The 10,951-nt window shown below is 52.4% G+C and overlaps 1 protein-coding gene across 1 annotated transcript in view; it reads left to right on the top strand.

The window, feature by feature from the left end:
* Positions 1-434: 434 nt before the first annotated feature.
* LOC310640073 (uncharacterized protein) overlaps positions 435-10,951 on the top strand; it is a 60,441-nt gene continuing 49,924 nt past the window's right edge. Inside the window, exon 1 of the mRNA XM_083362174.1 lies at positions 435-498. The gene's annotated coding sequence lies outside the window, so the exon portion shown is untranslated. The remainder of the gene's footprint in view (positions 499-10,951) is intronic.

The following is a 10,951-nucleotide window of genomic DNA, read 5'->3' as shown; positions in this document are numbered from 1 at the left end:
CGGGGGAATTCTGGGAGTCGAAGTCCCCAAGTGGCTGCGATCGAGAAGCTCGGACGTTCGTGGCTGTACTCCGGCGCCAGCAGAACCACCCGGAGTCGTTCGGCAGCCGTGGGAAGCGGCTTCCCCGAAGGCTACGGGGCGCCCAAAGCCGGCTTCCGCGTCCTCTCCAGCCCGCTCGTCTGAACGCCGCGCGGGAGCGGGCAGCCCCGAAAGGGGCAGGGAGGGCAAAACCCATGCTCCCCCGCCGGGACGGCAGAGAGCGAGAGAGCCCGGCGCCGGCGGAGCGCAACCGACGGAGCCCCCCGGGACGGGGGGGCGGACGAAGGCGGAGCTCGGGGCGGGCTGGCCGGGGCTGCCCGCGGGAGGCGTCGGGGGCGGCGCGACCCGCTCCTCCCTTCCTCCCTCCGCCCGGCCGGGAGACGCCGCCGCCGCCGCCGACACGCGCCGAAGCCCCGCGGGGGTGGCTGCGCTGGGACCCCCCCAAGCCCCCGGAGGGAAGTAAGTGGCGGGAAGGGGGGCACGGGGGTTCCCCCTTTCCCCCGCCCGCACCCGGAGGCTTCACCTGTCGAGTCTCCGCCTGCGGAGCGCCTCTCCTGGGAGGAGGAGGGGGCTTCGCCCCCCCCCCTGCGCGCCCCCAACGCCTGGCCAAGCCCCGACTCCGGAGGGCGCCAGGTTGCCCATGTCCGGCCGCAGCAGCATCGGCCAGTTGGCGCCCTCCGGAGCTGGGGCTTGGCCAGGTGACGGGGAGGGGAGGAGAGGGGGGGGCGCAGGGTGCGACGAGAGGGGGGCCGCCGGGATCTGCCCCCCCATCTCTCCCGCACCCCGCTTTGGACCTGGGTTGGCACCTCCAGACGCCGCCAGAGCCGGTCGGTGGAGGAAGCCCCCAGCCCCTTTCTCAGCCTTGCAGGCTGTACAAACCCCCCCCACCCCCCCAAAGGTATTTCCCGCCTGCCGGCTTAACACCTCTGCAACCCCTCCAGTTGAAAAAAAATAAATAAAAAAATATGGGTTTGCGCATGCACAGGTTTCAAGGGCTTGGGTGGGTGGGTGGGGGGTCCCAGATCTTAGCGCCCCCCCTTCCTTCCCTCCTGCTGTTCCTCTTACCTGGACAGCTGGGTCTTTGCCCCCCCCCCCAGAGTCTTAAGGGTGACCCCTGAACTTCTTCAAACTTCTTCCTCTCTCCAGGCTGCAACTTCCCCAAGCAGCGATGGGAAATGTAGTCCAGCCTGCTCTGGAAGGACGCCTGGGCGGAAAGTAACGGTGGGGGGGGGATCGGAAAGGTGGTAGGTGGGCTTTCTCTGGGTGTGTGTGTGTGCAGATGTGGCATCTGGCGCCACTGTGATCCGAGCTTCTTGAAGGATTGAGAAAGCGGTTGGATCTCCCGCTGATTTGAGCTGGAAAAGATCTGAGTTGGTGGTTTTCTTGCAGACGTTTCATGACCCAACTAGGTAACATCATCAGGGGGTTGTGGAGAGGAGGAGGAGGAGGAGGAGGAGGAGGAGGAGGAGGAGGAGGAGGAGGAGGAGGACTGTGGGGTCCTTGGTGCTCTGTGAGCTTGGCTGTTTTCTTGCAGAGTTCATGACCCAACTAGGGAACACCATCAGTGCTAGAAGGGAGGAGGAAGGGGAGGAGGAGGAAGATAAGAGGGAGGAAGGGGAGGAGGAGGAGGAGGAGGAGGAAGAGGAAGGAGAAAAAGGACTGTGGGGTCCTTGGTGCTCTCTGAACTGGCTTGTTTTCTTGCAGACGTTTTGTGACCCAACTAAGTAACACCATCAGTGCTACAAGGGACAGGGGTTTGCTCAACCCTGAGGTAGAACTACAGGTAGCTCTTGACATACGACCGTTCGTTTAGTGACCGCTCAAAGTTACAACAGCCCTGGAAAAAGTGACTTACGTCCGCGTTTCACACTTACGACCGCTGCAGCATCCCTGCGGTCACGCGATCAAAATTCCGAAGCTTGGGAACAGGCTCATACTTAGGACCGCTGCCCTGAGTTGGGTGGGGGTGGGGGTCACGCGGTCCCCTTTGGCCACCTTCTGACCAGCAAAGTCGACGGGGGAAACCAGATTCCCTTCACTACCTTAGCAAGTGCAGCAAATCCCTTAAGAAAGTAGCCCAATCGGGCAAAATTCACTTAGCCGCTTTCTCGCTCAGCGCAAGCAAGTTTGGGCTCCGTCGTGTTCATAACTCAAGGACCGCCTGAATTGTCTTTGGTTAGGAAAAAAAAAATTGGTTGGTTCCCTGAGCTGGCTGGGGCGGTGCTCGGGCAGCATCCTTGGAGAAATTTTGGCGACCTTTGGTGATAATTTGGCACCGTCCCTCGTGCCGCAATTTCTTGGTGCCTGCTCTTCCTCCATTCCCACTTCTAGGGCGCACGGTGTGCGTGTGTGGGGTGTCCCTAGCGCAGACCCTGCCACTTCGGAAGCATTTTTGCAATCAGAAAGGTTAGCAACCCTTCTTGCCGGTGATGGTGGGGGGCGGGGGCACAAGATGGAGGCTCTCTGGGTGCCCCTTCTGGAGCAGATAAACCAGCCTGTAGAACTGGAAGATCCAGTCCGGTCCTTTGGTGGTAAGAATCAACTCGGCGGTTTGATTGTGTTTCACGCTTGAGAAGCTGCCCAGAGTCGCTCTGGAGTTGGGTGGTGCAGAAACATGACTAACCGGGGATTCTCACAACAGGCCACACTTTGGTTGTCGTCTTCCTCTCCGCCCCCAGGCGGGGAACCGTCCAAAGTTCAGATTTTCCACTGAAGTTTTCTGGATTCTCGCTGAGCTCTCTCCCTTGATCTCGGGATCCATGTTGTGGCTTGTGGATTTCTTCATTCTTGGCACCCTGGCAGTGCAGATTGTGGACTGACAACAAACCCCCAATTGAGGATTACAACTCCAGGCTGAGTCCTAGATTTAAGGCCACGGTCGCCACCCGAATTTCCACTGCTAAGCGTAGGGGGCTGTTGAGAGTTGTGCCCAATTTCTTTCTTCTTTTTTTGCCATGGTTGTGAAGTGAATCACAGCAGTCGTTAAGTGAACCCCACGGTCCTTAAGCGAGACGGGCTTCCCCTGCTGGCTTTGCTTGCCGGGAGCTGGCTGGGAGGGTGGTCACGTGAGCCTGGTATGCTGCGGCGGTTGTAAGGACCCGCCGGTTGCCAAGCACCGGATTTCGATCCCGCGACCATCAGGAGGCTGCAGCGGTTGTAAGTGCGAGGACTGGTCGTCAGTCGCTCTTTGCAGCGCCGCTGGGACTTCAAATGGTCACTAAAGGAATGTTTGTAAGTCAAGGGCTACCTGTGAGTGTCAGTTGAGCGGTCAGAAAGACGGAGGCGAGAGGGACCCTGGAGGTCTTCTAGGCCAGCCCCGTGCACAAGCAGGCAAGCCACGACCAGGAGTCTCCAACCTCTGCGACTTTAGGACTTGTGGACTTCAACTCCCAGAAATCCTCAGCCAGCAAGGCTGGCTGAGGAATTCTGGAAGTTGAAGTCCACAAGTTGTAAAATTGCAAAGGTTGGGAGACCCCTAACCCTAGTCCATTCTGGACAAATGGCTGTCCAGTGGTCGCTAAACGAAAGGTTGTAAGTTAAGGATGGCCATATCTCCCTTCTGAGTGCAGGCAGTCCTGAACAGCTGTTTGCTTCGTGACCGTTGGGGAGTTACGACATACCCCCAAAATGGACATGACCGTTTCCCCCCCGCACATATGACCGTTGCCGCATCCCCGCGGTCCTGTGATCAAAATTCAGACACCTTGGCAACTGACTCCTACTTAAGACGGTTGCAGCGTCCCTCTGATCCCCTTTGGCGACATTCTGACAAGCAAAGTCAAAGGGGGGAAGTCGGTTTTGCTCAAACACTCCACAAGTGCAGTGGTTCACTTAACGAAGGTCATAAAGTGGGGCCAAACTCATTGCACAAATTTCTCAGCGGCATAAAATCTGGTCTCCACGGCCATTGTAAGTCGGGGACTGCCTGGATCTGCTACGAAGTTTTTCAAGGCCGGTCAAAGAAATCTTCGCAAAAGGCTGCTCTGCACAGGGAGGGCAGCCCCCCTCTAGTTGCATGTGCTGGGGGGGGGGTCTGGAATACTGGGGTGACCGTGTGCCCCCCCCACACCCCTCTGGAAACTCACCCGGAGGTTGGTTGTGGCTTTTGAAGGCCGGATGCCCTGGTCAGATTTGTGCAGCCTTTCCAGTGGCCAAAGATCCTGGCTTTACTTCCTGCCTGTTGGGAAATAATTTTTGGAGGGAAGAGGAGGAAGGCCCCCCCAATGTCCCCCCTTGCAGCCCCCAGGGGAAGAATGGCTCTTTGTGCAGGAGAAGGATGGGCCCCCAATCCCCGGTTGGTCGAGCACGGCCCGCGAAGCTCTCTCCGGTGCCTCTGTGGTCGCTAAAGTTGAGAAGCTGACTTGCCTCGAATGCTGAGACTCGGCTGGATTTCCTTTGGAGGACCCTCCCACCCCCCGCCTTCTTCTCTCTTCTAGCCAAATGAGACAGAGGGAGAATAGAAATAGAAATAGAAATAGAAATAGAATAGAATAGAATAGAATAGAATAGAATAGAATAGAATAGAATAGAATAGAATAGGAATAGAATAGGAAAATATGGAATGGAATGGAATAGAATAGAATAGAATAAAGATGGAAATAGAATAGAATAGAATAGTATAGAATAAAGATGGAATGATATAATAGAATAGAATAGAATAGAATAGAATAGAATAGAATAGAATAGAATAGAATAGAATAATAGAATATGGAATGGAATAGAATAGAATAGAATAGAATAAAGATGGAAATAGAATAGAATAGTATAGAATAAAGATGGAATGATAGAATAGAATAGAATAGAACAGAACAGAATAGAATTACAGGATAGTATAGTATAGTATAGTATAGTATAGTATAGTATAGTATAGTATAGTATAGTATAGTATAGTATAGTATAGTATAGTATAGAATAGAATAGAATAGAATAGAATAGAATAGAATAACAGAGTTGGAAGGGACCTTGGAGGTCATCTAGTCCAACCCCCTGCTGAGGCAGGAAACCCTACACACCATTTCAGACAAAGGGCTGTCCAGTCTCTTCTTACAAACTCCCAGTGTTGGAGCGTTCACCACTTCTGGAGACAAGGCCGGGACTCCCCCCTCCCTCTCCGTCCCTTGGGGGGGGTGTCACCTCTGGGCCCCAGAAGGCTTTGGCTGATGGGTCTTATTGTGGAAGCAGCTTTTCCTCCCGAGGTCCCCTTCCAAAGGACCTCGGGACCACGTTCCCCTCTGAAGGGTGGGGTGGGGGATCTGGGGGGGCCCTGTTGGCGTCTTCTTTTATGAAGCCGGAAGAATGGGAGGCCTGTTCCGCCTGCCAGAATGGGAGGACCGGAGAATAGAGCCTCTTTCTCCTCCGGCTTTGCTCCGCGCCTGACCTTTCTTCGCTGTGGGAATGCGTCAGCACGGCTGAATAGCCCCAGCGGCAGAGTTGGACAGGCCGGTCCAGCAGGTTAGGGTTCCCCTCCCTCCCTCCCTCCTCTTTCGCCTTCTGGGTGCCCCTGGATTACACTTCCCATAACTCTTCCGCTGGGGGGGGATGGAAGGGGTAGTCCCACTCAAGAAGTGTGGGCCGGGAGGATTGATTGGGATATCCCAGATTTGTCTGGGGTCAATCCTGGCTTATCCGGGTGTTGGGTGCTGGAGAGGAAGGGTTGTGGCCCAGCCGAATCCAGGAACTGCCAAGGAGAAGACAGGGCAAGTTACGGTATATAAACAGGGAGAAGACCCCCCCTCCCTTCCAGCACTAATGGTGTTCCCTAGTTGGGTCATGAAACGTCTGCAAGGAAACCCACCAAGCTCAGAGAGCACCAAGGACCCCACAGTCCTTCCTTCCTTCCTTCCTTCCTTCCTTCCTTCCTTCCTTCCTTCCTTCCTTCCTTCCTTCCTTCCTTCCTTCCTCCTCTTCTCCCTCCTCCCTTCTAGCACTGATGATGTTCCCTAGTTGGGCCATGAAACGTCTGCAAGGAAACCACCCAGCTCAGAGAGCACCCAGGACCCCACAGTTTAACCCAATCAGTTCCAGATCTGCCCCCCAACCACGAAGCTTGAACACCCCCCCCCCCGAATAACAGCACCCTTAACTGGTTCCCCTTTCTGACCAGCCTGCTTTCATTTCTTTGGTCTCGTGTCTGAGCTGGCCTCTTACTATGCGGTTCCACCACCGTATTTATGTGTGAACAGCTGAAATGAAGTCCTGCCTTTGAGCTGGCTATTCCTACCCCCCCCTCCAGGGCAGACCCAGTTTGTGTGGCAGCTTAATGCCAGCCAGTTCTGCTTCCCTATGTTGGCTGCTCTTATCAATTGCATCAACTTCCTACTGCTTACCACCCTGGGCCTGCTGGCTGGGGATGATGGGGATGGCTGCTCTGGTTTTGCATTCTCTCTCTCTCTCTTTTTTGCCAAATAATTAGGAAGGAACCATCCAAAGAAGTAAACGTGGCGTCATTCAGTTTCCCGTGGCTGGGTTCCTACGATCATTTAACCAGGCAAATGGAGACGCTACAATTAGCCATCATGCTAAATTGTGTCTTTGTGTCTGTGTGTCTGTGTGCTGTGCAAACACAGCCTGGTTAGTTTGTGGATCGTTGCCTTGTGGAAACCTAGCATGAGGATTAGTTCATTAGTCGGGTTCGGTGTGTTGTGCAAATGCAGCCAGCGCATAAAGCAAATAACAGGAGAGAATAACAGAACAACAGAGTAACAGAGCTGGGAGGGCCCTTGGAGGTCATCTAGTCCAACCCCTTGCTCGAGCAGACGATCCTAGACCTTTTCAGACAGGTGGCTGTCCAATCTCTTCTTAAAAGCCTCCAGTGATGGAGCACCCACAACCTCTGGTGGCAAGCGGTTCCACTGGTTAATTAGAATTAGAATAACACGAGTTGGAAGGGAATTGGAAGGTTATCTAGTCCAACCCCCTACCGAAGCAGGAGACCCTACACCATTTCTGACAAATGGCAGTCCAGTCTCTTGAAAGCTTCCAGGGATGAAGCTCCCACAACATCTGAAGGCAACTCCTGTTCCATTGCTCCCCTTTCAGAAAATTCCTCCTTAGTTCTAGGTTGCTTCTCTCCTTGTTTAGTTTCCATCCGTGGCTTCTTGTCCTGCCTTCTTCAGGCGCTTTGGAGAATAGCTTGACTGCCTCTTCTTTGGGGCAGCCCCTGAGATACTGGAATGCTGCTATCCTGTCCCCCCCTCGTCCTTCTCTTCATTAAACTAGACATAGCCAATTCCAGCAACCGTTCCTATATGTTTTAGCCTCCAGTACCCTAATCCTCTTTGTGGCTCTTCTTTGCACTCTTTCCAGAGTCTCAGCCTCTTTTTTACATCGTGGTGACCAAAACTGGATGCAGTATTCCAAGTGTGGCCTTACCAAGGCCTTGTAAAGTGGTATTAGCGATCTTGATTCTATCCCTCTCTTAATGCATGTGGATGCCAAGAGCAAAGGTCGGCTTTTTAAAGGCAGCAAGCAGCAAAGCGGCTTTTTTCTGTACATGCAGCCCAGAAGAAGCTGGATGTTGCACTCTGCAGGGCTGTAGGAGTGGCTGCCAGCCAGGATGTTCCCCCCCCCCAAAATCCCAAGGCCCTGGGATATTTATAGCAGGGAGTTGAGATGTCCCAAGGTCTCCATTCAAAGGCTACTTACATGTACGGGTGTAGGCCAGGGGTCTTCAGACTTGGCCCTTTGATGACTTGAATTCTGGGAGTTGAAGTCCACAAGTCATCAAAGAGCCAAGTTTGAAGACCCCTGCTTGTAGACTTCAATTCCCAGAATTCCTCAGCCAGCGTGCCTGGCTGAGGAATTCTGGGAGTTGAAGTCCACAAGTCATCATCAAAGGGCCAAGTTGGAAGACCCCTGCTTGTAGACTTCAATTCCCAGAATTCCTCAGCCAGCGTGCCTGGCTGAGGAATTCTGGGAGTTGAAGTCCACAAGTCATCATCAAAGGGCCAAGCTGGAAGACCCCTGCAATAAAGGTTATCAAATGGCAGGTGGAAGCCCCATTAATTTAAAGGTGCTGGTTAACACTTACTGGTAGATTTTAATCCATACAGATAGTCCTCGATTTGCGACCGAAAAGTTCTGCGGCTAAGTGAGACGTTTGTTCAGTGAGTTTTGCCCGATTTTACGGCCTTTTCATGCCACCGTTGTTAGGGTCGTTAAGTGAATCTGGCTTCCCCATTGACTTTGCTGGTCGCAAAAGGGGATCACGTGACACCCCCCCCCAGGACACGGCGACCGTCAGAAATAGGATTCAGCAGCCAAGCACCCGAATTCTGATCACGTGACCGTGGGGAGGCAGCAATGGTCGTAAGTGTGAAAAACGCTCCTAGGTGATTCTTCCCAGTGGTGTCGTAACTTTGAACGGTCACTAAATAAAGCATCGTAAGTCAAGGAGTACCTGTAAATAAAGCCCCAAGTGGTGTGAGAACAGGCTACAGGTAGTTGTCAACCTACAACTATGTGTGTAGCAACCGTTCGGAATTACAGCGGTGCTGAAAAAAGGGAATTATGATCGGTCCTCACACTTACGACCGTTGCAGCATCTCCACGATCACGGGGTCAGAATTCGGGGGCTTGGCCACCGGCCTGTACTTACAACGGTTGCAGCATCCCGGGTCATGTGATCACCGCTTGCAATCTTCCCAGCCGGCTTCCGATGAGCAAAATCAAGGGGGGGCCAAGCTGGATTCACTTAATGACGAAGTGATTCACTTAACAGTGGCAAAAAAGTCATAAAATTGGGCACCCCTCGCTTCCCTCGCTCACCCGTGATTCACTTAAATGCAGCGATTTGCTTAACAACCGGGGCGAAAAAGGTCGCTGGCTGTAACGCCCTGAACAACCCCCTTGCTTAGCAATGGAAACCCTAGTCCCAGCTGTGGCCATAAATCGAGGACTTGCCCATATGTGCAGAACCGCTTTGTCTCACGGGCCTCGTGGAGGAGAGAAGCTTGCATTTTTGAAAAGCTCTCTCTCTCTCTCTCTCTCTCTCTCTCTCTCTTTCTTTCTCTAAGAAGCTTCTCCCCGCAGCTAGAAAAGCAGCTTCTCAAGGAAGAAGGAAGGCAGAAGTTAACCGGTGAAATTGGGGTCCCGCTTTGTGACATGCAACTCCGTCTGCAAAAGGCTGACTCTCTTTTCAGAGGCGATTTACTGTGGGAATTCTCTGGGAGGCTGGCTGCCAAGAATTAAATGGGGCAGACAGAAAAAGCGGAATTATTTAGCGGAGATGATTATCGCCGGATTCTTACCGGATGGAAAAAAAAAGAAAAAGGGGCTGGAGGGGACCGAAATGGGTTGAGGGGCTGCCCCAGAGAAGAGGGAGTCAAGCTGTTGTCCAAAGCGCCTGAAGGAGGCAGGACAAGAAGCAACGGATGGAAACTCATCAAAGGAGAGCATTCACAACTTCTGGTGGCAAGGAGTTCCACTGGTTAATTGTTCTCACTGTTAAGAATATTCCTCCTTAATTCCAGGTTGCTTCTCTCCTTGATTCGTTTCCATCCGTTGCTTCTCCTCCTGCCTTCTGGTGCTTTGGGGAATAGCTTGACTGCCTCTTCTTTGGGGCCGCCCCTGAGATACTGGAAGGCTGCTATTTATTTATTTATTAAATTTTTATGCCGCCCTTCTCCCGAAGGACTCAGGGCGGTATACAGGGCAATAAATATCAAAATATAAATACAAAAGTTAAAAAAATTAAATAATTCTGCCCAATATAATATAATAATAATACAATTAAAGCTATGTTAAAATCAAATCCAAACCCCAAACCCATCAGACCAGGCCGGATTGTTCAAATAAGTAGGTTTTTAGATCGCGTCGGAAGGAGTGCAGGTCGGGGGCCATCCTGCCATCCTGCTGTCCTGTCCCCCCTCGTCCTTCTCGTCATTAAAGGAGACAGACCCAACTCCAGCAACCGTTCCTTATAATATTTTAGGCTCCAGCCCCTGATCATCTCTGTTGCTCTTCTCTGCACTCTTTCTAGAGTCTCATCGGTCGCTAAATGAACTGTTGTAAGTCGAGGACTAGCCGAATAAAGAAATAAGCGTTTTGCCCCTTGAGAAGTGAGAAGTTGGCCTGGCTGAGTTTCGGGGAGATGTTTCCATCCCGTGCCCTCCCCCCCAAAAGCACCCAGGGTTGAGGACCCCCGGGAAGCCACCGGGAAGGACTTGGAAGGGGCGTTTGTGACTCTCTGCAGCAAAACACACAACTCAGTCTTTGAGCGACACCCTCGAGGCAGTCGCAGCTGCGCTCCCTGCTCCCACGAGGGAGGTGTGTGTCTGCACAGCAATTTGCAGAAGTACAATAACAACCGACAAACAGGTGTGTGTGTGTCTGTGTGTGTGTGTGTCTGTGTCATCTGCACCCCGGACGAGATTTTGGAAGGGGTGGGGGGAAGGACCGAGCATGTTTGATGTTCAGAGAATAGAAACAAATACAGGGGGTCCCCAACTTAACAGTCCGTTTAGCGACGGTCCGAAGTTATGACAGCACTCACACTTACGGCCATTGTTTAGCATCCCCAGTGTTACCTGATCGAAACTGAGAGGCTTGGCAACCGTCTCGTGTTTATGACGGTCGCCGTATCCTGGGGTAAAACCTCGCAACAATTGTGTGAAGGAAAACTTGGCTCCCTGTATAGAGAATAGTTGAGTCTGCATGCTTGGGATAATCTCTTAAGAGCAGAGACTCAGAGTAGGGATGTTTGTGTAAAAAATGTGATAGTAAAGACTGGCACAGCGGTTGTTTGGATGTCCTTGGCATTGCAAAGACATTTAACCTGGGGAAAAAAATTTTTTTTTCAATTTCCTGGCCATCAAACCAGGCTGAGGGTTAAGTTTGGTTTAAATTTTAGAATACTGTTTTTTTTTTAGCAATTATATTTGGGAAAAGAGGTTGGAGGGAAGTGTGTGCAAAA

The sequence above is a fragment of the Vipera ursinii genome, assembly GCF_947247035.1.
Source record: "Vipera ursinii genome assembly, chromosome: 4".
NCBI classification, from domain to species: Eukaryota; Metazoa; Chordata; class Lepidosauria; order Squamata; family Viperidae; genus Vipera; species Vipera ursinii.
This window is presented reverse-complemented; position numbering and strand designations above follow the sequence as displayed.